General features: G+C 48.9%; 1 long non-coding RNA gene across 1 annotated transcript; it reads left to right on the top strand.

Annotated features, from left to right (window-relative positions):
- The first annotated feature begins 1,252 nt into the window (after positions 1 to 1,252).
- On the top strand, positions 1,253 to 26,207 carry LOC123817413. Its single transcript, XR_006785421.1, has 8 exons — positions 1,253 to 1,669; positions 5,048 to 5,159; positions 5,292 to 5,363; positions 8,694 to 8,881; positions 10,485 to 10,637; positions 18,637 to 18,808; positions 20,272 to 20,355; positions 26,013 to 26,207. It is a non-coding gene; the product is annotated as an uncharacterized LOC123817413 (long non-coding RNA).
- The last annotated feature ends 365 nt before the right edge of the window (positions 26,208 to 26,572 follow it).

The following is a 26,572-nucleotide window of genomic DNA, read 5'->3' as shown; positions in this document are numbered from 1 at the left end:
GTGGTAGGACAGGACTCAAACCTGGGCCTCTGGCCCGCAGCAGGGCGTGTCCTGCTGGAGGGCCTGGGCGGCTGGAGAGCAGCACTCGGGGATCAGGGACAGGGTGGGACCGCAGAGGGGAGAACCAGAGGCTGTGCTGAAAGGTGGAGCAGGGTTTAAGATGAAGGGCATCCACTTTTCAGTCTTGATCTTGGCCCATGGCTATTGCTGCACGTGCCTGGAGAGCCCCCGGAGCCCTGGCTGGCCCACCTGGCCCACTCCCAGGGCCTTCACCTGCCTCAGAAGCCCTGCTCCATCCAGCTTGGCCTCTCAGAAGCACCTGCAGGGCCACCAGGGTCAACCCATGTCACAGGCTAAATCTCTTGTTTTGCCTCGGCTTGGCTTCCCAGCTCCCAGGCTAATCACTGTCATCATCTGCTGCCTCATGCAGTGATCGCCAGGATTAAAGAGCTAAGTTTGAAAACCACTTTGAACTGTGTGAATGAGAGGGTTCCAAGAAAAGAGGTGGGAAAAAGCAAAATAATGGCCTATGGGGATAAAGTGCCACTTCTGGGTGCTATGAGGAAAGTCACTTCTCTGAACTCACCTCACCCTTTAATTGGGCAGAAGCCGTTCTGCAATGACCGCGTTCTCTGTGCCCCCTCCCTTGCAGACATACAGACTGAATGGCAGGACTCCTCTGTGAGCCCCCAGTCACACAGGAATTGCTCTGGACTAAACAAGGCCAGTTCAGTAGCCTTTTCTGTGACTTGGAGACGAGCAGAGAATCCCCCCTGTGGTTCACTTGCAAGCGTAGATGAACAGAACACCAGTGGAAGAATGGGAGGGTTCATAGTAAGAGGAAAACGGATGAATAAGACTGCTCCCGAGACTTGGCTAAGGAGAGAGGGAGGTATGGTCAGTTCCACTGGACAGATTGGGCCCTAAGCCTTTCAACTGGGCTTGAAGCAGCTCAGAAGACACCGGGGTATTTAGCCTGTGGTCTGAAGACCGTGGCTTCTCAGGAGAGAAGAGTGAGAACATGGCCAGAGTTAACAACTCTTCTTAGAGGCTTGTTTCCTTGTCTTGTCATCCTGATGCCTCGGGAATAGGAGTGACGAGTAGAGGGAAAGTCTGTAGTACCCTGCTTGAGGGGTTTTGTTTTGGTTTTTTTGGAGGGGGGAGAAAAAGAGAGACAGAAACATCCACTTGTTGTTCCACTTACTCATGCATTTATTGGTTGATTCTTGCATGTGCTCTGACCAGGGCTCAAACCCGCAACCTTGGAGTATTGGGACAATGGTCTAACCAGCCGAGCTACCCAGCCTGGGCTGTTGAGTTTTCTTGAAACTAGTTACAGATTGGTGCTCTCCAGTCTCTGGGTGAGACTAAGAAGAGAGAGAGATGGTGGATGGGAGGTGACTTCTGGCCAAGCAGAGGCTGCGGAGGAGTCAGCAGAAAGTGATTACTCCTGATTCTGGAAAGTCTGTGACTGCTCCTGCTGGCAGTGCGCTCTCTCTGTGGAAGTCCACGGTGGTTGGATTGCCAATGACCAGAAGTCAGGGCCAGGAGAGAAATGTTGAGGGGTTTCTCCAATGGATTCATAAAAGGCTCCAAAAGAAAATGCTTAAAAGCTTAAACTCTTGCTGATGACTCAGATGGGATTTTTCTACCTACACCAAAGCCAGAGGTAAGTGCAGACCATGCCTCATTGTCCCACAACAGTTCTTCCCAGAATCCCTCCAAAATTCGGCCATCTTTTAGCATTCCAGTGGGAGTGGGAGTTTGTTGGGAGAACGCTGAAGACAGGCAGCAAGAAGAGGGAGCGTTGAAGGCAAAAAGATATCATTTTTTGATTCCTTTTAAAAAGGCATCTATTGTCATTAAAACTGTGAGGCAAATTCGCTTGGACATCCAAGTGCTTTAATTTTTCAAGTGTGAGATTGTAATCTTTTCTCCCTCCCTGTTCTCTCTCATAGATATACATATATAAATGTATATGCAGTTTTTTCTCCCCGTTTTTGGACCATTTGAGCGTAGGTTGCAGATGTGATAACTCTATTCCTTCTGGCGTGTGTTTCCTAGGAACAAGGACATTCTCTTACATAACCACAGTAAAGTATCAAATTCAGGAAATTTCCATTAAGACAATGCTCCTATCCAACCTCCAGTCCGTATTCCAATTCCATCAGTTATCCCAGTAATGTCCTTTTCTCCTTCTGGTTCACGATCCACCTAGAACCACCAAAAGCAAGAATGGTTTTTAGGTCTTAATTGAACCCCATCCCACGCTGCTTTGCGTATATATTCTCCACTTGGTTTCAGAAAGGATTTCAAGCAGCACAGAGGAAAGACACAGATATTTAATAAGATGGAATACAAATTTAAAATACCAGGTGACAGTAACAAAACAGAGGGAAAAGGAGAGAAGAGAAGGAGTCTAACACCGGAGGCAAGGCTACTTCTTACGAGACGTACCACGAAGTCCTTCGCATTGGTTGCTGGGGGTGAAACATGCTTTGGCCTTGAGGTTTCCGGCGGCCAAAGCAAAGAAGGAAACAAAACCAGATAGACACAGCAGCAGCTCGGCCCCAGGGTGGAGGAGGAGGGGTTTCTGTCTTCTTAGGCGGCATGCCTTGTTATTTTTTAACATTAATGTCCACAGTTCATGGTTGTTGTACACACTCTCTAGCCAGTTTCTTCTCCAAGTGTATACCACCCTAAGCTCTGGGTGAAGGGAGGCAGGGGTCAGGAGAAGCCTCGGAGACCGTGGTAAAGAGCCGTTACACGGGCTCTGGCTGCACTCTAGTTCTTTCAGGCGCTGTCACCATCTGCCATTTAATACGAGCTCATTGAAATGAACACTAGTCCATGCACACTGTGTGTGAGTGAGATGATGGCTTCTCTCCTGCTGGAGTGGAAGCTCCTGGAGGGCAGGGACCTTGGTGTTTCTGTTCCCCACTGTTTCTCTGAGGCCCGGAGCAATGCCAAGCACCTAGGATGGGCTCAAAAGCTTTTGTTGAATGGACGTGTGTCCACAGGCCCTGCATTTCTCTGTCCACATACAGACCTTTGCCTGTCACTCTTTTCTCCCCTGGGAACGCCACACATTCTGAAGGGTTTCTCTGCTTGAACACGGAATCCAAGCTCTCCAAGGACAGCTGGGCAGCTGGTGGACACTCGATAGTGCTTGCTGACAGATGGATGTTGAGACAGGCCGTGCGGGGCCTGGGACAGAGACTGGCGTTGGCTGGGGAGGTGCGGACACCGCCCTCCTCCTCTGCAGGCTGCAGCTGCACGGAAGAGCCATCTGGGCCGCACTCACATGGCGGGAAGAGGGGCCCGGTGGCGCCAGCGTTCCATGTGAAGCAGCGCTGGGCAGTCCTTGCCTGGCCCCCACCGCCCGTCTCCCCCGCGGAGCTCAGAGCCTCGACAGGCACGACGTGGTGGCATTAGGCCTCCAGCCCCGACCACATGCTGGGCTCCTAAGGGTGCGCCACCCCCCACACCACCCTCTGGCACCTTAGGAGGTACTTGGGGAGCGCTGGCTTGGCCCCACATGCCTGCTCTCTGTCTGTGGACACCTGCCCTTAACCCAGCCTCCTCGCACCTCCACCTCCCCTCCCCCACTCGGCACACAAGACGGGTTCCTGTTCCTTGGGATCCAGGCAGAGGCTTCAACACATCTTTTATTAATATTAATTCTTAAAAAAAAATTCAGTGCTATTTACCATCTGTTTTTTTTCTCTTGGCTGAAAATAATTGGAGGCGAAACGCCTGCTGCTCAGGGTCCCCCGCGTAGTCTCTGAAGGAACAATGGGGACAGACAGCGACTGCATTTTTCCGCCAGCAAACAAGCTGGGCACACTCTCCTTGCCGGTTGCAGAGGCTGCACAAGGCCAGGCGGGTCTTCCAGCCCCGCAATTCTTGTCCTCTGCCCGTTCAGGGTCCCGTGCATCTTGGGTCCAACACACCTCCTCCCGGGGGCCCTTTGGTTTCTATCAGCCACGTTTACTGGTTTTCCTCTGTCCGGACATGTGGCACATTTGATGTTCCACTAAAGTTTGCCCCATCTGTAAATATAAATAGCCTGGTCTTGATTCCATTAGAGGCCCATGAATGGAATATTCCGAACTGACTGCCGTAGGGCCATGGGCCCGCCAGGACGGGGCTCCTGCTTTAGAGAAAGGAAGGGAGGCTGTGTGGTTTCCTCCCTCCGACGGAGCCAGAACGTTTGGCTTCCTGGCTGATGGGCTCTGAGCCTCCCTAGATTCCTTCAGAGTCAAGGAATCATATGTCGCTCTGGAAGGGACCCTACAGGGGATCACTTAGCAGATAAACGGCTGAACACAGATGGACCAGCTTCCCGGGAGCAGGAGAACCTCCGCGCTCATTCCCCTCACCGAGTGCACTTTCCCAGGGCAGGCAGTCTGGGCCTGCCCCTCCCCCAGGGCGGCAGCAGTAGGTGGAAGCCCCCTGGGGAGTCTGCAGCCCAAGTCACTCAGGGGTCTTGTGGGCACCTCGCTGGTGTGACGCTGAGCCCTCGTCCTGCCACCTTTGTTTAGGTGCTCTGCCCTTGTGCCCACCTGTCAGGTGCAAAGTCTGCAGCAGAGGGACCCGCCATCCCCATGGCTGGCATGGAGCAGGGGCTGGCTTCCATTTCTTATAGGTACTCACAGACTTTCCCTCCTTCCCATCCATCTCCGAGGCCCCTGCTGTGGTCTCGTGAGGTGCACACCTCCCGGGTCACGGGCTTACTCGTCATCTCTGGCTCCCTGTCCCACCCCCATGTGAGGACGTAGAGAGAAGACAGCTGTCTGAACCAGGAAGCAGGCCCTCACTGGATCCCCCGAAAGACAGATCCTGACTGTCTCTGGGGACCCCTGGGAGCTCCCAGCACCCTGGTCTGCTCTCTCCTGCAGACCCCATTTCCCACATGGGCCTGAGGAGCCTGAGTTGGGGCCCATGGAACTCGACCCTCTATTTCTATTTATTCAGTGGTACTGGTTCCCCTGCACTTACGTGGAGGTTCAATTACCAAGGCCTAGTGCCACCCTTTCCCTGGCAGGATGCTAGCCAGCACCTTCTTCCCTGATCTGCAAGAACTTCCCTCAAGTTCCAGATGGGCTGGATTTGTGTTCCCACACTCTGGTGCATTCACGATCCCCCTGAGGAGCTGGGTAAGCTTTTCCAGACTTGCATTTTAAGAGCCCCTTGCCCGGCCCTCCTGCCCCTGTCTGTTTTGCAGTCAACAGGGTCATCCTGCCCCACATTTAAGGTGGCTATTAAATCTCTTTATGAATCCATAATAGGGGTGGAAAGGCCTCTGCTTGCTGAGACATGGAATTGAAACAGCTCGTATTAGTCAAGGTCTGACGTCCCAGGTGAGTGTTATCTGCTATTTGTGGGTTTTCTTTCTCTCGACTGTGTTCCTGCAGGGTGTTGAAAGGAATACAGAAGGTCAGGTCAAAGAAAGGGGCTTGAATCTACTTCTGCTACTAGCTCCCTGCAAGATGGGACAGTGAGTGAGTTATTGGAACCCTCCAAGACTCAGTTTCCTATTCTGAAAAGGGGGCTGTTGGAGGATTTCCTGGTGTGTTGGTCTGCTCGGACTGCCGTGACAGAATGGCACAAACGTCAGAGAGTTATGTGCTCACAGTTCTGGAGGCTAGGAGTCCAAGACCGAGGGGATGGCAGGGTTGTTTTTTTCCTGAGGCCTCTTTCCTCGGCTTGTAGATGGTTGTCTCCCTGTGTCCTCACTTGGTTTCCTTTTGCAAGTGCCTGTATTGTAATCTCCTTCTTATAATGTCTCCAATATGGCACCAGGCATGTTGGATTCGGCCCCACCTGAATGACCTCATTTTATCTTCAGTGCCTCTTTTCTTTTTTAAAGATCCTGTCTCCAAATACAGTCACAACCTGAGGTCCTGGAGGTTAGGGCTTCAACATATGAATCTGGAGGGGACGCAGTTCAGTCTATAATACCAGACGTCACATAGGGGGAGGCAGCTGTGTTGCATTGAATACGACACATTGTTGACACTTCATCTGGTGACAGCTCAGTACCTTCAGTCAATCACCCATAATTTCACGCTGTGCCATGTGAGATGAGGGTGCTCTTGTATAGGGAACTGGAAAGAACAGTTGCTGTTGGATAACAGTCTGAAATGGCATTGGACTGACTGCCTGAGTTCAAATCCCATGCCCACCACTCACTGGTGCAATGAACTCAGGCGAGGTATTCGACCTCTCTGCGGGGCCCCACCCGAAGGCATGGACCGTCACAGAACCATAGTGATGATGAGAGGGGGTAGCCATGCAAAGCTCTTAACAGAGACCCCGGAGCATAATAAGCACACCTTCCATTCAAGCTAATGGTAGTACTTCCGGTGGTCCTATCAGATGAACGTGTGGACGGGAGCAGAGGCAGGGCTCGTGTGGGTCTGTGTGGTTCATTTCTGGAGTTGGGCTTTTCAGACTCTCCCCCGCTTCCTCTGGGCAAAATAGTTCCAATTCCTTTGACCTTGCTTCACAGAGCCTAGTTTCCATGGCTTTGATCATTTCTGTGGCTCCTGCCTGGACACCCTCCAGCCTCTCCCAGCCCTTTCAGGAGGAGTGACACAGACTCGACTCAGCAGTCTAATTAGAGGAGCTGACTAATGCGGGACCGGGAAGGGGGGTGGGGGGGAGGGAGATGACTTGGGGGCCGGGACATGTCACAGGCCTTTTATGTGTGTGGAATCCAGTTGGCTTTGAAGATGGCAAGGCACTCTGTTGACTATGACCAGATGCCCTGGACTTTCCAGGACAGGCTTTTTAGAGATGGTTCAGATTTCAAATCTTCTTTTTGATTGTCCCCATAAGCCAATAAAAATGTCTCAGCAGTTCTAACTTTTCTGTTTCCCCACTGTCGCCCCCAGAGTGCCTCTTACACACGGGTGACACTAAAATATTCCCCTCGCCCAGCAGGGGACAGATGACATCCTGATGCGGTGAGGTCATAGGATGGCAGTCCTAGAGAAGGGCGGGTTGTCCTGATTTCACACAGCCTTCCCTGTTGTGAACCAGAAGTCGTACCTCATGCCAGGCCCGTCTGTTAGGGTCTTGTTTTCAGAAAATGTGGTCACGCGGACAATCTCGCTCATTTGTGCTCAGCGTGTGGACAGCAGTCACCTCTAGGTCTTTTTCTCCTAAACCTGTGTCTGGCCCCAAACCTTAGCTCGGGGTCAAGTACCTACTTAGTAGGGGCTCACCTGGTAACTGGTGACCAGTTGGAAGCTGCTTCTGTCTTCATCCCAAACGTATGATGGCTGCTTTTAGCCCTAAATATATCACCTTATAATTGTACTATTGAATTTCATCAGGTTTTTGTAGGGCCATGTTTTCAATTTGTCACGGTTGTTTTGAGTTTTATTCTTGGCTTTCTGAGTGTGAGCCACCCCTCCAAATTTAGAATCGTGTGAGGATTCTATGAGCACAACCTCCACCCTTTTGTTTAAGCCATTAATGAATATCAGCCCAGTGGTTAATCCCAGAGGCCCAGTGATCTTTCAAGAGCACACCATGGCACTCGCTATCTGATAAAGAATGTCTTCTTTGGTTGGCCACAGAACCCTGTGTTCACTGTAGAACATTCACAAAGTGCAGATAAGCGCAAGAAGGAACTCAAAATAACTCATTATCCCACCATGCCAATGTAAGCGCTGTCATTTGGTGTGGATTCTTCTTGTGAAATGTGTGTGTGTGTGTGTGTGTGTACACTCATCAACATGGCTTAAGTGACACACTGCCCGATGATGTGCGTGCTTGTGGAGCTGATCATAGAGCGTGACCAGAGGGCTAGTTATTCACACTCCATTACCACACAGACACTCCCAAATCAAAAACTTTTATATATAATGTGTGTACACACACACATGCGCGAGTAACTCAAACTCTACTCCACAAACGCTAGCCCCACGGGATGGGCAAGGGCAGCGCTGTTCACTCTTCTTGAAAAACACTCTTCATGCAATGCATTGAAGGCTCTGAGAAGTTCTATGGTGAAAAAAAATCCCATGTAATTTTTTCTAATATTTCCCAAATTTAATGATCTATAAGAACCTGTTTCTAGAAGCACCTATTACTATCCCTCTGAGAAACATTTGTAGAAATACTCATAGATTAAATGTTAACATCAGGATAAAGAGAAATAATAATTTTTAAAAGCACTTGACTTAAAGTCAGGAGATCAGACTCCTTCACCTTTAATGAGTTTAAGACTTTGGATAAATTACTTTTGTCTGAGCCTTAGTTTAGCAAGACAATTAGGTGGCCCATATAACCCCAACCTGCCTTGTTTTTCCCTTAAAGTGAAGATGAGTGAAAATTCGATTGGTCTAGGATGTTTTCTTTATGACATTACTTGGCCATGCCCACCTGCCTCACCGTAATAGCCATTATATATTTAGCATATTGCACAGGTTAACTCATTGGACCCTTATAACATCCTTCTGGTGGGTAGCAGGAACCGAAGGGGTTAAAATTGTTTGCCCTACAGCCACATAGCCAGTGAGAGAAGTAGTCTGTGGGCTCTAGGGGCCCTGCTCTTAGACACTAAGGCACACCACCCCTGTGTTCCCCCAGATGGGGATCAGTTCTAGCATCTTCCCAGGAAAGGCTGGGCTGCTGGTCACTGGTCCATGGAGCACATGCGCTCTTTTTTTCGTCTGCAGAAGTGAGCAGTCATTCACCAGCCCCCATCTCTGGGCCTGCCTGGTCTTCCGTGCTGCCACTACACTCACAGTTCCGCCCGACTGGACCCGTCCCTCAGGGAGCCTGCGGTTCCCACAGGCCCACAGGTGCCGCCGGTTTGCACAGACCTGGCTTCCGAGTTCTCCCAACTGCTTCTTCCCTCCTCCAGGTGAGCCTTCCTTCGTCTAATCGCCTGGTGGCATTAGATCTGGAAGGAAAGGGAGAATTTCCATCCTCCCCCTGCCCTGTTTTACTGGTTTCCTCTTCCTGCCTTTAATAGAGTGGGGGGTAGCTAAGTGGTAGAGGGGCCGTGCAAGTCTGCAGCAGCCTGTCCCGCCTGCCTAGTCTACTTAGTAAGAAACAGACAAGTTTTATTGAGTGCTTACTATGCGTCAGTGCTTACATATCTGGTTTGTGGGGGCACTCATCTCAACAACCCCATGAGGTGTGATGTCTTTAATGTACAGATGAATCCATGGAAACAGAGAGAGGGTGAGTCATTTGCCAAAAGCCACACAACTTGTAAGGGTCAGAGCTGGAATGCAAACACAGAACCAACGCTTCTTCCAGGGCTATGTGCTAAACTCCCCTGGAATACTGCCCCTTTCCCTCCGGGCCCCACCCCTCACCGCTCTCCCCACCCACCTTGCATGAGGGACGGGATGCCTCCCAGCTCCTCCTCCACTCTGCACACACCTGCGCTCTCTCTCCAGTCTCTCTGCCCTTCACACTTTCTGTTGCCTTCCCAGACTGCTCTCAGTCCCTAAATGCCCCTCCTGCTTTCTCCCAAGAAGCCAGAGCCTCCGTCCCTGGGCCAGGTGGGTGACACAACTTGGGCAGAGAGATGGGGAAGCCACCTTTCCGGTGCCTGCCGTCCTCCGAGAACCAAGGGGGCTGTGAGCAGCATGTAACAGAGACACCTGCTGGCTGCTTCAAGCACAAGGCCCCGAAAACCCGGAACCTGGCCCCTCCCTGGGAGGGCCAGGTGGACACAGCATCTGGCAGGGTTTCCCCTCCATTCTGCCCCCCTCAGGCCAGGTGGGACTGCTTTCTGAGAGGGCTCCCCTCCTTGACGGATTCTTGTCACTTTCACTGCTGCTCTGAGGACAAAAGCCAAAGGTAAGGGACCACTGTATTTCAAAGTATCAGTCCCTTAGTTTGGTGACTCCCAGCTTGTCTTGGTTGCCTAGAAGGTGGAGTCAGAGCCATTTATAGGCAAATAAACAGAGGGTAGCTTTTCTGTGCAAATGGAGGGAAAAGGAACAGGCCCCTCCCCACTTCCCCCCTCCCCCTGCCCCACACCCTGGCCCTGCACAGGCTGATTGGATGTGGAGTGTGGTTTTCAGAAAGGATCCTCCCTTGGCAGGCTGTCTTCCTGTTGAATCAGGGTTTACAACCCCTTATCCCTGCCCGGCACCATTTGATGCACACAAATGGGGTTCACCATTGTGGCTAATTGCCATAATTTGCCAGTTCAAATATTGACCGATAAGGTGGCTGGAGAAGAGAGGATAGCTGCTTCCCAGGAAATCACTAATCTAAATGAACATCCTCAGATGCTCTGCCAGAGAAAGAGACGCCACTGCCGGCAACACCCTCCTCACCCTCTCCCCCCCCCACCCCCCACCCCCGCCGCCAAGCTCATCAGAACTGGACAGATTACACATAGTCATGGGGGACAGTTATTTCCAAGGTGTACCCCAAGTATCTCCAAGGTTTTATCCTGCCTGATGCCCCCACCCCCACACCATTTGATTTGTTCTTCTGAATAGGGCCTCCTTCTCCATCAACCCAGTTAACAAACATCCGTGGATACCCAGGTGGCCTTTGCACAGCACTGGGGTTTTAGGAACAGCAAGGAGCTTCGATGTCATCACCACCTATCTTCAATGTCAGACCTTAAAATACCGTGTCCAGCTATTCTGGTGAGTATATTCGCCCAAGGCAAGACTGAGGAATTGCCAGACTCTGTGGGTAAAGATGTAAACGCACAGCCAGCCCAGGAGTGAGCCGGTCAACTGAGAGTAGCTGGACACTGGGGTGTCCTCAAGATGACCCAATGGTTGCTCCCCATCACCATGGACAGTGTGAACTCTGAAGGCTCCTTGGAGGGGGAGGGATTGAAAGGGGTCTTAAAGGACAAGATAAGGAGGGGGAAATGCCAAGTGCAGAGGCTGTGCAAGGGAAGACCCGGTTGGAGCAGGGAGAAAACCCCGTGACAACGAGGCCCCCCACAGTGGATTGTGCCAGCTTGCCGCTGGCTTTGAAGACCAGCTGAGGAGCCCGGCCCCCTCCAGGGGTCATGACACTGTCCTTAAAGTTTCCTACATGGGGGTCGATAGGGTCAGAGCAATGCGTCCGGGAGATTGTAGAAGGAAGAGATGAGAGTCAGAAGCAAGGGTCAGAAGCCGACGGAAAGGTCCTGGGCGTCAGAATCACACGACTTCTCACATGACTTCTTGATGCACCCACGCAGATGCCCGTGGGGCCAGGAGACCCTTTGTGCCCAGCTGGCACAGATGAGCAAGCTCGTGAGTCCTTCTGCCCGGGACCTTTGGATAGGGTGAAATTTCAAGCATGGCGCATTTTTGAAGGGGGTGGGCCCCAGGGTGCTTTGGGTACTAAGGCACAGCAGAAGGGCCCCAGGAGCAGAGCAGAGTGGGGCCAGGGTGAGACGGAGGCCTAGCAGGCCGATGTCACAATGTTGCCGGAAGGGCCCAAGGCAAGCAGGAACAGGCTAACCCAGGCTGCGCAATGGAAATACCATCAAGATGCAGATGTAATTCTAAGTTTTCGAGGAGTCACACTGGAAGAAAAAGTTAAAAGAAACAGGTGAAATCGGTGTTGTATTTTCATTGGCACCATATGTCTAGGATGTTATTGTTCGAACGTATAACTGAAGTTTTAAACTTATGGTTGAGGTATTTTTCCTTCTTTGGCGTTGTTGTTTGTGCATGCGCTCTCGGAAGTCCGTGTGCAGTGACACGGAGCACGCGTCCCCACTCGGAGCAGCCCCACGGTCCCAGGGCTCCAGAGCCACACGGGGCCCGCTGTGCTGGGCAACACTGTGCTGAGCTCTAGATAATCGCTTCTCAACTGAGGGTGATTTTGCCCCCTAGGGACATTTGGTTACGTCTGGGGACAGTTTGCGTTGTCACAACGGAGGTAGAGACCAGGATGCTGCTGAACATTCTGTAATGCACAAGACAGCCTCCGGCAGCAAAGAACCATCCGGCCCACTGTAGGGAGAGAAGCAAGCCAGAGCTCCACGTGACGCCGGGAGAGGGAGACCCGATGCCAGGGTGTCAGAGTGATGCCACTGCAGACGCTCCCGCCAGAACTCAGGCCTCGCCTCAGACAGGGCGGGCTGCCAGGCGCCAGTGTCAGGACTTCCTGGTGCTTTGTGATAGGCACGGGCTACACCCTGAGCCGCTCAGATAAGCCAGATTGTGTTTGCAATGGTTACAGTCCTGCAATTACCCTCACGCCACCCCACCCAAACCTCGGCGCTGTGGCTGCTGTGCAGTGCGGTCCCCACTCGGGACAGCTGTGCAGTGGACCGTCAGGGACACAGCAGCCCGTTCAGTTCTGCAGTGCGCAGCCTCTGCACCTGCGCCTGGCAGCCTCGCTCCCGGAAGCCAAGGGACCCTGTCTCATCATCACAGCAGCCTCCCCTGGTTTTCTTTGTGGCCATTCCCATGTTTAGAAGTTACAAAGAAGCAGAGCAATTGGTGATTATCCCTGTAATAGAGAAGCCTCTTTCAATGCAGGGATCGTAACCAGGAATTAAAAGTGGCGCTGGACTTCCATCCAGGGCTCCTGCTCTTGAGTCAGGGTCTCTGGTCTTTTTAGAAGGATCGCCTTTCCCCCCTTTATTCCTTCCTGCCCTTCCTACAAATATTTACTATATTGTAAAGTCCCTGTGGGTGCTGGGCTAGGTCTTGAGCAGATAAGGCAGCTGGATCACAGCTCGTTGCACCACATCTCTGCAGGAAATCAAGATAAACTTAGAGCACACTGTTTTCAGTAGAACCAGGAAATCAAGATAAACTTAGAGCAAACTATTCTCAGTAGAACAGGTGATATGTTTTTTTTTATCCATCATCAAAAAATAAGGGTAATTCTGAGTTAAAGAAAGAGTGTATGTAGCCTTATGATTATAAGTACCCACTCTGAAGCCAGGCTTCTTGGATTCAAAGCCAGGCTTTCTTAGTGCTAACTGTGTCACATTAGACGAGTTACTTGAGTGCTCTGTGCCTCGGTTTCCCCATTTGTCAAACGGAGTAATCACAATAACTACCCCAGAGGGCTGCATGGGAATTTTAACAAGCTGATATATGTAAAGTACTTAGAATCATGTTTGCCATAGAGTCAGTGTTCAATAACTGTCATCTTGTAAGAGAAACAGATTTTTTTAAAACTGTAGACTGCTCAGTCTTTGACATGCTTATGGGCTCTGTGACTCTTGAAAGGGGAACAGGCAAAGATTATTTCCTAATCATCTTTGCCCACCGTTTTCAACTGGGTCCTCTAACGAGCAAAGCTTGAGACAAAGATGAAAGTGCCGACTCCTTCTTTGCCACACACAAGCCCAGGGCAGCGAGGAGGAGGGAAGGGGAGAGGAGGCCAGGAGGTGGGTAAAGCAACGTGCGGCGGCCACACTTCACGGGCCACCACTCTACTCGAGGCTGCTCAGCAGGGGGGCTTGCTGTGCACATGGGATTTCCCCAGAATGGCTACAAAGGAGGAGACGCCGCCCCAATGAGAGAAAGAGGGAGAATTTATCCACCCAGGTCCCACCCAGGTCCCTCCCAGGTCCCATTGGTCGAACTTACCCCAAGATCTGATTTCACCAATTGTGTCCTCTGGCCCCTTGGCAGCCACTCCAGATTCCATACCTGGTGGCACGAGTTTCCATCTAAGTCTGGAAGGGAGTGTCCCAGCAAAGGTGGGACACCAACCCAGAAGGAGGAAGTCGGGGACGGTCAGGGGGACCTCAGAAGGCACATGGGTTCATGGCAAGTACCGCCTTGGAACCTGTTTATGGGAAGCCTTCTCTTAGTATATTTGATGCTCTGGGAAGTGAGCTTAGATCTGCCTGCAGTGGCTCAAAGAGCCGATCCCAAATCCTAGCCCTGAAGGAACCTGCTGTTGGGGGAGTGGGAATGGGGAGTTTGGAGGTAGTGGGGAGTAAACAGAAAATGGCTGCAATGTGAAAAAAAAATGTGATGTGTTTTAGGAGAACCCAATGGGATGTGGCGAGGCTGGAAAGTCAGTAGGAGGTGGGCAGTCAACAAAAGACGGAGTGTACAGGGGACTGGGGAGTAGAGAGGCGGTGCCCATGCCAGGGTTGTTAGTTCCCGAGGACCACCGTGGCGAAGTACCATAAATGTGTGGCTTAAAACAACAGGAATTTATTCTCTCACAATTCTGGAGGCCGGAAGTCCAAAGCCAAGGTGTCAGCAAGGCTGTGCTCCAGCTTGCCTTCTCCCAGGCTCCTTGCCTTCTCCTGGCTTCTCAGGGTTGAGAAAGTCCTTGGTGTTTCTTGTCTTGTATCTGCATCACTCCAAACACTGCCTCGGTCTTTGCATGGCCTGCTCCCCTGTGGGTTTCTGGGTCTCTTCTTAGAAGGACACCAGTCGTATTGGACCAAGGGCCCGTCCTACTCCAGCATGGCCTCATCTTAAAAAATCAATCTGCAACAACCTTATATCCAAATGAGGTCACAGCTCAAGTCAGGGAAGGATATTAATTTTGCAGGCAAAAAACAACTCAACAGGGGGAACAGCAAGGGCAAAGGCCGGGAAGAAGAAAGAGAAAGCCAGGCCAAAAAGGGTGGCCGGAACTGCTGGAGTGACTGCAGTGGCTCTTGGGGTCAGGAGCAGTGAAGAGGAGGCTGGAGACACAGCAAGGTGGGACCCCAAGAGCTTCAAAAGCCACAGGCTCACCCTGAGTGGGGGACTGAGTGTTCTCATCAGAATTCCGCCTTAAAGACACCCTAAGGCCCCCTGTGTGGAGTGCAGTTTGGAGGGGTCTGAGTCGATGGGTTAACCGGGGAAGGCAGGATGGATTTGAGATCTGAGCTAGGTCTGGACCAGGCAAGGGATCCTCAGGGAAGGTGGGATGGACATCCCAGGTGGGCACAAAGGGCAGAGCCAGGAACAAGTTGTATATTGGCTTCTCAAACACTTTCAACTTGGTTCTAATACAGGTGCATGGTGAAGTAGGGAGCGATGCAGGGTGGACTGGGAGAGCCAGGGTGTGGGGGCCCCATTTTCTGAGCACAGATCCCCTCACAGTGGGAAGATGCTTCTGCTGGTTTGTACAGTGAGCCAGTTGCCTCTGAACTTGGACTAGCACATGCTGTGCCACAATCCTGCGGCCCCTGACTCCAGACATCTGGAGCCTTTCCTGGAGATGGGTTCTGAGGCAAAGCTGCTGCTCCCTGTCTCCAGCAGAGTGGCTGAGGTCTTCTGGTCCTTGCCACCCTCCACCTCTGCACCACTAACCACAGAGGTGGGGAAGCAGCAGAGATCTGGGCTGGAGAAGGCTGGGGTCAGGGACCCCAGGAAAGAATGGCAACTGTGAGAGGGTCCTGCTGACACTATTTAAGATGTGTCTGGCTGAAAGCTGCAGGCGATTTTAGATTACAAGAGTCTCTGAAGACACTTCTTCAGCGTCAGTGACAGGAGGGTCTCATGTCTCCTGCCAAGAATTTCAGAGGCCAGGATGCTCTTCTGGGAGCCAAGGAGAGTTTCCCATGGCATTCTTTGATGAGGGCAAATTCCATCTTTTCCCATATTTTGTTCCTTGAGAATCCAAAGTTGAGGGAGACCCAGCTTGGGGTGATGGAAAATAGGCAGACATGGATTTGAATTCCATCTCTCCTCTTTTGAGCTGTGTGATCTTAGGCAACTGACTCACCCTCTCTGAGCTTGTTTCTTCACCTGTAAAAGTAGGAAGCAATGAATTGAGGCACTATGCACAGTGCCTGGCATATACGGTAGATGCTTGCTGTCATATCCCTCTTCAAAAATGGCTAATGGGACAGGATCGTACACCTGGACTGCACTGTCCACCTGGGCTGTCTAGTCAGATTTCATTCATTCATTCATTCATTCATTCATTCATTCTGTGTGTATCACAAATAGTGACTGAGGACTACTGTCTCCTGGTCACTGCCATGGGCACTAGGGATTCAGCAATGAGCAAAACAAAGTTCTGGGGATTTGTACCCTGATGAATGGGGACAGAAATAAATAATAAGGTAAATAAATATATATATCAATTCATGGTAAATGGTAAGAGGCTAGAAGTGCTAGAAGCCGGGACAAGTGAGAGGACCAGAGTGTGATTTTACTTATTTTTTTAAGGGGGTGGTATTTTAATAGCGACATCAGGGAAGGTCTCAAGTCAGATGGCCTTGGAAGAGAGACCAGGATCAAGACAGGCAGGGAGAACTGTAAGTGCAAAGGCCTTGGCAGGCGACAGCCAAGACGCAGCTGAAACGCAGAGAGCAGAGGGCGAGGCGTCACAGGTGAGATGAGAGAGAACTGGGCCCGCACCAAGAAGGTCTTACCAGCCACAGCAAGACTCTGGGTTTTACTCACGGTGAGATGGAAGCCATCTTGTCACCATGTTTTTTCACAGCTGATGTTAACCGGGCTCTTGCTCATGCCAAGCATGGAGCTGAGCACCCTGCATACATTTAGTCTTCTAAGAACCTCATAAGGTGTGCACTCTCACGATCCCCGCTTTACAGATGAGTAAATTCAGGAGCGCAAAGCTTGAGTTGACTGCCCGGAATTCAGCCTAGAAGTCCTTGACTCCCAAACCACCTTTCATCTTGGGTGACCTTTCCCATGGTGCCTACAACTCTCAGCTTATTTCGTTGTTATCAGAAGGTCACATGGAGTCCCATGGGAAGACAGAGGCCCAGACTGATGAGATGCATCTATCTGAATGCCAACGATTGCCAGCAACCACCAGAGGCTGGGAGAGACACATGGAATAGATTTTCCCTCCAGCACTGCCAATACCTTGGTTTTGGACTTCTGGCCTCCACAGCCAGAGAAAGAATAAATTTCTGTTATTTTTTATAAGCTACCAAGTTTCTGGTAATTTGTTATGGCGGCCCTAGGAAACTAATAGAGGTTTGTGTAGAGTAATGGAATGAGCCTGTTGTTGGAATCAATCAGACGACCTGAATCTGAGCTCTAACTCTTCACCTCCTAGGCGTGTAACCTTTCATAGCTCCTATGCTTTCACCCAGGCCTCAGTTTCTTCCTCTGTCGAATGGGTACATTGTAACCTGGCTGCCAGGAGTATAGTAAGAATGAATGAGATCTGAAACAATGCAGGCAAAGCCTCTGGCAGAGTTGGCAGAGGTCCCACATCATAGAGGGGTGGGCTTGGGTGGGCGAGATGATGAGCTGCAATCCTAGTGCTCAGGATAGCACTCGAAACAGCGCTCAAGAGCAGCAGCTTCTGGACATTTGCTTCCAAATCCTCCAAAGTGTTGTTGGCAAAGTGGCTTCTCCCTGACATCACCTCCTGAACGGCCCAGCTCCTGGGCCAGGCAGAAGTAACCATTTGGAGAATGAGTCGAGGAGCCCTGGCACTTGGATACTCAGTCATTACTTCCTGCCAGGAGTCTGGTTGTGTGTGTGGGAGGGAGCCCTGTGCCAAGGGGAGTCTTAGGGCTTCAAAGCCAAAGAAAAGGCAATTAAGTTTATGGTGGAATTAGTCAGGAAACTGTAAACCTAGGTACTGCCCCTGTACAGTAGGTCCTTTTAGCACCATTTCACAACACACTGCACAGTCTGGGCCCTGATTCCAACAAAATTGTCTCTTAAAAATAAATTTAGAGTCTAGACAATGTTATCATGACCTCCTTACCACCTCTGGGTCTTCATATGTCACCAGGGTGAGGAGTGGGCCCAGTGATGAACCAAGATATTTCAAATCCTGCACCCCCAACCCTAGCCCTACCCCACTGAGGCCTGGCTTCTGTGAAGCCCGTCACATGGGAAGGGAGCTAGAGAGGGTGCGTTGCACAGCCCATCACAGTGGGCCAGGCAGCAGAATGACTTGGCCTCCCTCAGTGGGTTGGACTCCCCCTAGTCCACATAGTCTTAATTAAAAAAGCAAACTTAAGTATCCAAAATGTTGCCTTCTGGGTCATGAACCAGAGATAAACAGTATCATTTCCTGATGATAAAGGGATCAATTAATCAAGAGGACATAATAGCCCTGAACATTTATGCTCCTAATAACAGAGCTTCCAAATACATAAAGCAAAATCTGAAAAAAGAGCAAAGAGAAAATGACAAACTGACCAATAGACAAATTATAGTGATAGCTGGAGATCCAAAGGCTCTTCTCTGTATAGTTGATAAAATCATATAGACAGAAAATCAGCAAAGATATAGTAGACTTGGACAACACTAGCAATTGGCTTGACCTAATTAAGTGGTAATAACCCAAATGCCCGTCAACAGGGAATGAATAAACAAATGTGGTGTGCATATGCATACCACCTGCAACAAGAAAAAATGACACTCACTAACATGGACAAATATCAAAATAATTATGCTTAGTAAAAGAAGTGAACCAGAAAGGAGTACATGCTATAAGAATCCATATATACAAAGCTCTAGAAAATGCAAACTAATTTATAAAGAAAGAAAGCAGATCAGCGGTTCCTCTGGGATAAGGATGTGGGGAGAAGATCAGGGGAGTGATTAACAAGAAACATGAGAAAACTTTAGGAGGAGAGAGATATATGTTCCCTCTCTTGGTTGTGGATACTGATAGATTCATAGATATATACATATAATAAAATTTGTCAAGTTATACATCTTATGTGCAGCTTATTATATGTCAACTCTACCTTAATATCGCTTTTTTAAAAAATGGTTTAAGGTTCTGTGGAAGGCAGAGAAGAAAGTTTCCAATTAGAAATCTTGTTTTCGAAGTTGCATAATTTGCCTGGTGCCCAGGTTCATGTGCTCTGCTAACCCTGAGATATTGGCTGAAGGCATCTGATACACAGCTCAACATTCTGGTTTGGAGAGAGCATCTGGAAGAACCCAAGGTAAGTGCCAGGTGTCCCAGGTAAAATCCCTTCTAAGAAGGAAAAATGAACACGGGTACTGTGTAAGCAACTACAAAGATTTCACTGGGCAGAGTGACATAGAATTCTTGTTTGGGCCAGTGCTGGCCTTCAGATGCTGGTGGCATTTCTCCAACTTTTCTGCCTCCTTCCAGGTCTTCGGAGGGACTGAGGACCTCCTGGGGGAAGCTTCTTGTACACAATCATGTAGTCACTCACAGACATGTAACATTTGGCAAACGTTGGGTGGTGCTGGCACGGACCCTGGTTATTCGAGAGAGATTCAGTCATGTTGGAAGGAGTTTGGCCAGAGGTGCCAGACTCAGCCACAGGACCCAAAGATCAGGGCTGGGGGCAGTTCTGGGCAGAGCATGGCAGCTGGGTCTTGGCGCTGCTACACATGTGAGCCCTGGGGAGGAATACAGTTTGTGTGTTTTTTTATGTGAACTGAATCATCCTATTGACACCGAAGCCTGTGCTCTTAATGATGGACCCTATCAACCCCCAGACCAGGGTTCTGCAAACCCCTGACCACAGACCTAATCTGACCCATTGCCTGTTTCTATAAACAAAGTTTTATTGGAATACAGACACCACCATTCATGTATGTTTGGGCCATGGCAGCTGTGCTACTAAGAGCCGAGTTACATAGTTGTATGGTTATGACAGAGACCACAGGACCTGAACAGCCTGAAATGTGTGTATCTGGCCTGTTAAGGAAAAGGTGGCCAACTCCTGGCTCTACATGTCAGGCCTTACTATGGTGTGAATGATCTGTTTGACTAGAAGTAGTTTAAGGCATTTTATTTAAAAGAAACAAATATAGATGAATGGATAAACAAAATGTGATATATATGTGTGTGTGTGTGTGTGTATATATACATTATATATATTTAATTATATATATTATATATATTAATTATATATATTTAATTATATATATATAATTAAATATATATAATGGAATATTATTCAGCTTTAAAGAGAAAGGAGATTCTGACACAGGCTGTGACGCAGAGGACACTGTGCTTCATGGAAAAGCCAGCCACAGAAGGACAGCTACTGTATGATTCCACTTCTTGGAAGTCCCCGGAGTGGTCACGTTCACAGAGACAGAAAGAAAGTGGTGGCTGCCAGGGGCTGGGGGAGGGGCGTGGAGGGTGTAACCAGGACCGAGTTTCAGTTTGGGAGGGTGAAAGGCTCTGAAGGGGGATGGACAGTTGCACCACAATGTAACTGCATTTGATACCACAGAACTGTACGCTTAAAAATGATAAAGCTGGTCAATTTTATGTTAGGTGTATTTTACTACAATTTTTAAGAAGAAAGAAAACAAAGAATCAGATATGTGATGAAGTAGAATGCAATTTTCCATGGGCTTTTTTTTTAAGATAAAATATAACACTTCAAAGGATTTTCAGACGCCTCCCCTCTCTGCTGTTCAGGACTCTTAGGTGGAGGCTGTGGAGAAGCATGTGGCACTGAGGGACTTGGAAGAAGTCACTCCCTTGCATCCGTCTTCGCTACAGGTGAGTCACATGGGCTCCCAGGGCAAATGAGGGCCACGGCGCCCAGGCATGCTTCTCAGGAGAGGGTGGTCACCCTGGCTGGTGGGGCAGCAGGGAGGTGAGACCAGCGCCAGGTCTGGCATCCACCCTACCACACCGGCAGAAACCCCCTGGGAGAAGCAGACAAGATAACAGAAGTGGATGTGAAAATGCTCTTACAACCTGAAAGTACACAATGATGGTTAGGCATATCCTCGGCCTCCAAGGAGTCATATCTATTTTTACAGGTGGAACAGTGGTCCAATCAGGCTGGCTCTGAGACCTACTGGCTTTGTGACCTTTGGCAAAGCACTCCTTGAGTCTGAGCTTGTTGCCCAGTATGTAAATGGGCTACTAATACCTAAAGGGGAGGCCATGACACATCAGGGAAGGGGCGTACAAAGCACCTGGGGGCTCTCCTGTGCTAGACTCTAGGTCACGGTCTTGCAGTGTGAACTCAAATCCTCATGTCTCAGCCAACCTGAGGGCGCTAGGCAGGAAGGGGATCCTCCAAGTTTTCTCCACAGACTGCCCGCTTACACCTCACACGCTAGGGGGCTCTTTACTGTGAGGGTGGTCTGGATGAGGTTATCAGGCACCTGCTCAGGGAGCCAGAGAGGCCAGCATCTGTGTCAGCCCATTCCACCCTGTGCCCACAGCCCTGTCCGAGTGTTGAATGAAGCTGTCGAGAGAAATCCCACTGTTCGCCAACTTCTAAGTAACATAGAGCCGGGTGGGCGCAGCCCGGGGCAGCACTGATTATTGTGACAAGCGGACGTGCAGGCTGCGTCGTGGAGTGACAGCCGCACACTTGTCAAGATGGAGCTTTCTGTGCTCAAAGGCGAGAAAGAAATAACAGGGCTGAAGAACTGGGGGAGACTGTGACCCATAAATAGGACTTCTGCAACAGAAGACGCCCTCCTTGTGGTCCCACATGCACCTGTGCCTGTCACAGCTACTCCAGGGCTCCCTGTCCGGGGGTGGCCCAGAGCTGACCACTCTGAGAGGGTGTTTGGAAAGGGGCACTCCCCACTGTGTGGGAGCAGCCCTAGAAAGCGCACAGTCAGCCAGATTCTTGTAGGGCTCCAGGGATATTGCCCTCAGATAGAATCTAGACCTGGGGGAACTTGGCTGTCATCAGATTTCCTTCCTTTGGAGCTAGGGACAGGGTGCGTGGGGGGCGCTGGGTTGGATGTCAGAGGCAGAGAGAGACTGGAAAACTGACTTGCCTGAAGACTTTGTGCTAGGAAATGCAGACACCTGGTCTTCTTGCTCATCGGCTGACCTTCTTAACGGAAACAAGCTGGAACCTAGAAATGAAAACAACAGTGTTTCTTCAGGGGCTTTTTAAATTAATAAAGGGTAAAAGCAAAAGATAAAATGAAGTCCGTGGCTCTGGGTTAAGTCTTCTCATCTGATTCTCAATCAAGTCCGGACGAGTATGAAAGGACATCCACTGTTCTCTGTCTGATGCGGCTGAATCATCAAATGACACTTTGTTGAAAGTATTAAAACCTAGGGGTCACGCCAAACTCAGCTTGAAGGCGAGAAGGCATTCTTTCGTCTCAGCACAAGTGCATATTTGGAATTGCAAATGCAAATTCTTTGGAGACAGACTTGCCTTCCTGGCCGGCAAGTACAGACAGAACATTTGAAAGCAGGTCTTGCTTTAATTTTTGACAAGTGTTAGGAAGAGATACTCTTCACAGCTTGAGAGAGAAGGAGAATGAAAACCAGCTTGCGGGTCAGAGTGTGTGGAGGGAGGGCGAAGATGGGGCACGGCTCTGGAAGGAATCATCTGACTCAGTTTCTGCCTCTGCTGAGGGCTCTCTCTGATGTTAAGGGGAGGGGGGTGGCAGGGGGTTACGGAGGAAGTCCACGGCAATGGTACAGCTACCTAGGAACTTGGCAAACAATCTGAATTTTTCCAGAGGAGGAGAGGAAGCCACAGAGGCTTGGATTCCTGGAAACTTATCGTACTTACCTGTTTTCTAGCGGTTTCCCAGTTTGGGGAATTCGTCCAGCCCTGAGCCTCCGGGTCTAGCTGAACTTTTGAAGGGCTCCTAGGAAGCTGCCCTCAGGTGAAATCCAGTCCTGAGGGATTTGACTGTGATCAGAATCCCTTCCTGTCAGAGTCTGGGTAAGGGCGCATGGGGGTGAAATCAGCCTTTTCACCCAGCCTTTGTCTACACGTGCTCTCTTGGGTGTGAACACTGGGCTCACACCACCCTGGGAAGGCCGGGAGAAGGAAAAGACAAGGCATTAACATTGATTAGACATGTACCAGGGGCCTGGACTTGACCTTGAGTCTTCCCATCAAACCATGTTGGAGGTGAAGAAAGTCAGGTTGAGGTGGGGCCAAATAACCCGCCCGAGGTCCTCCAGTGAATGGGCCAAGGGCAGAATGGAGAGTTAACGTGACTCTGGTTGGCTCTGACGTTCTTTCCCTTTCTTCTGTACTGAGTCACCAACATGTATAAGAGAAGACAAGGGGATGTCCGATAGCCAGATCCAAGTCACTCAGAAGAAAGGAAACTGAAACACGCATGTCCCAGTGACCTGGTTTGGGCCACTCCCACTGCAGACAAGTGACTGCTCACATTTTGTGATTAAGGAAAATCCTAGTGTGGCCAAGGTAAATGTCTTGATGCCTCCTAAGCTCTCACTTGCCCTTTGAAAATATTAAGATATCATTCACATGCCATAAAGTTCACTCATTAAAAGTTGTTTTGAGTATGTTCACAAAGCAGTATAACTGTTACCCTATATAATTCCTGATTATTTCATCACCCCTAAAAGAAATGCTGTGCCCATTAGCAGTCTCTTCCTACCCCATCTCTAGCCCTCAGCTCTCGGAAACCACGCATCTTTTTTTCATTTCTGTGGATTTGTCTGTTCTAAACATTTCATGGAAATGAAATCATGTAATACGTGGCCTGTTATGTCTGACCTCTTTCACTTCAGCAGAATGTTTTCAAAGTTCATCCACGTCAGAGTTGGATAAGGTACTCACTCTTTTTCATGGATGAAAAGTACTCCCTTGCAGGAACAATCATATTCACTTATCAGGTGATGGGAATGTGTGATGCTTCTATCTCTGGGCCATTATGGATAATCTCGCTCTAAGCATTCATGTACAAGTTTCGTGTAAACTTCTGTCTTCAGTCCTCTTGGGTATGTACCCAAAAGTGGAATTGCTGTGTCTTATAATAACTCTATATTTAACTTTGAGGAACTACCAGATTATTTTCCAAAGTGGCAGCCCCATTTACATTCCCACCAGCAATGTACAAAAATTCCAATTTCTCCACATCTTTACCAACATTTGTTATTGCCCGTCTTTGTGACTGTAGCTATCCTGGTGTGTGTGAAGGCATATCTCATTGTGACTTCTACTTGCATTTCTCTGATGAAATCACTAACGGTGTTGAGCACTGTGTGGTATCGGCCATTGAAATGCCATCTTTGGAGAAATATTTATTCAACTCCTTTGCCCATTTTTAAATTGTGTTACTTGTCTTTATTTCTCAATTGCCAGTGCTGTGGTTACTGGACTCTTACTAGATGCATAATTTGCAAATATTTTCTCCCATTCTGTGGATTATATTTTTACTTTCTTGATAGTATCTTTTGAAGCACTTAATTTTGATGAAGTTCAATTTATCAATTTTTTTTGGTTGCTTGTGCCTTTGGTGTGCTATCCAGGAAACCATTGCCTAATCCAAAGTCACGAATATTTACAACTGTGTTTTCTTCTAAAAGTTTTAGCTCTTACATTTAGGTCTTTGACCATTTCAAGGTAATATTTGTATACGGTATAAGGTAGGAGTGTCCATTCTTTTGCATGTGGATATCCGGTCACCCCAGCACCATTTGTTAGCAAGACTATTCTCTCCCCATTGAGTTGCCTTGGCGCATTTAATCTAAAATCAATAATTAAGACACATCAATTACGTGCATGGATTTATTTCTGGACCCTTGATTCTGTCCCATAGGTCCACAGGTTTATCCTTATGCCAGGGTCACGCAGTCCCAGTCACTATTGCTTTGCATACAATTTGAAGTCAAGAAAGTGCGAGTCCTCCAACTGTGTTCTATTTTTTTCAACATTGTTTTGGCTTTTCTGGGTCCCTTGTACTTTCATATGAACTTTAGGAATTGCATTTTCATATGTCAATTCTTGCAAAAAGGCCAGGCGTAATTTTGATCCCACGGCCTTTTATCTCTGAAAAGGGCTTGGGAGGAAAGCTGTGGGCAGGTAGAGGAGCTTTCTTTGCACACCGACGATGGGAACAGAAAGTGCCCCCCTCCAGACCAGTGGTCTCACGCAGGCGCCCAAATGCTGATAATGGCGGGGCCTCTCTGCTGAGCGTGAAAGACACAGGGTTTCCACCCAAGCCTACCCCAGCGGGGAAGCATTTTACATTCACCTGTTCACTATTCCATGGCCACTTGCAAAGAAATGAGCCAATTTCCATCCAATTCAATCCATCACAAAGATTGGCAAAATTACAGTGAGTTGGATTTGGGGTTTCTCATACGACCTTAAAATAAAATGGTATGTATTCTGTGATTTTTTAACCAAAGTCACTGAAATTTGACCAAGGTTATGGGAGTTTGAGCCAAATTGGATCACTATTAATTACTTAAAGCAACAATTAATTATATGTGAACACTCACTGATGTGGACCCATGTTCTTGTCTGTGAACAGAGATGATTCTTGGATCTCTATCACCTCTGAAGTTCTATCATTTCAGTCATCAGCTGGGTTACTGTGAGCATCCCCTTCCTACCTCAAGTCCTCCCTCAGTGCGTGAGCCACCACTTCCTTGGTGACCCTCACCGGAAAGGACTGAACACAGTGGTGAATGGCAGTGGGGCGGGGCGGCGGGGGGTGCCCTGTTTGAACACATCCTACTGCTGGGTGAGGTTCTCTACAATAAGAGAACAAATGTCTGTTAGAGAGGGGAGAGTTCACTCTAGTGACTCTTGGACTGTTCTTCTCATACGTCTTTAGGTTAATATTTCAATTCGAGGGGCAGCTCGTCTTGTAGGATCACCAATACGGAGCTTTCTCAGTGAAGAAAGCTGATTAAACCAGGCTCACGTAACTCCTTCCCAAACTCTAGAAGTCTTTCATTATTGGCTTTCGGCTCAGAACAATACCAAGCAGGCATCCTCTGACACTGACCCACTACAAACTTGCAGTTTATATCAGAGGAAGAAAATGAGTTTATGTGGGACCTCATGTGCCAACTCCCATCAATTATCAGTAATTTAATACATTGTGTTGAGAAGAATTCTGAGGCTGAGTTTCACTCTCAGGAGGAAAAAAGGTGGCATGATACAGTACGTCCAGGAGAAGGCCCCGGGGCATAGATTCTATATATTTTCCATCCCTCATCAACATATAACATATATGTATATGTTCACCAATCTGTGAACTCTGAAGTAACTGGAAAGATTCTCCAATTGTCTCTATACTATACATTCATTCTGGAATGAATGTCTCACACATAGGTATATGCACAGTGATTTTTCAAATACAAATAGATATACTAATAAAATACAAGTTTATTTCAAAGAATTATTCAATTCAGAGTGGACTTCTTTCATCATACATGTTTTCTGTCCACAGATAAGAAGAGACTAATTACCACTCTATGAGGGCCTGCAAGATATTTAAAAGATGTCTTCATCTTAAGAAAAGTGGAAGCCACTGCTTTACAGCCTCCTCATGAGCAAAGGCTGAAGGGCAAACAAAGATATCAGACATAATTATGTCATGATGATTCGACACAAATCCACACACTGAATGAATGGCTTATATTACATCCTGGCACTAACATGGTTTTCCAACAACCAGGTAAGCTTATTGTCTTGGGAAGGGAGGTCCTAATGCAGTAAATGAACTGCATCCCAGGGGAATAATGATGATGATGATGATGATGATGATGATAACAAGTTCTTTGAGATAAGAAGATGACCCCACTCCAATTTCTTCCCAATTCTGATCTCACGTAATGTCACAACCAAGGGCCCTTTGAAATGTCTTCCTCCATGGTTCTCAAACAGTGACTGGTTAGCGCCAGATTTCTTGCCACAAAATCTTACCCAGAACCACAAAATATAAAACAGATCAAAGACTAGCCATTACAGCTGCCGGGAGAATGAGGTACGAGACTCCTCCATGTTGGA

Source organism: Phyllostomus hastatus, unplaced genomic scaffold (assembly GCF_019186645.2).
Source record: "Phyllostomus hastatus isolate PE091 unplaced genomic scaffold, TTU_PhHast_1.1 phas_contig_210, whole genome shotgun sequence".
NCBI classification, from domain to species: domain Eukaryota; kingdom Metazoa; phylum Chordata; class Mammalia; order Chiroptera; family Phyllostomidae; genus Phyllostomus; species Phyllostomus hastatus.
The sequence above is the reverse complement of the archived record's forward strand: the minus strand, read 5'-3'. Positions and strand labels throughout refer to the sequence as shown.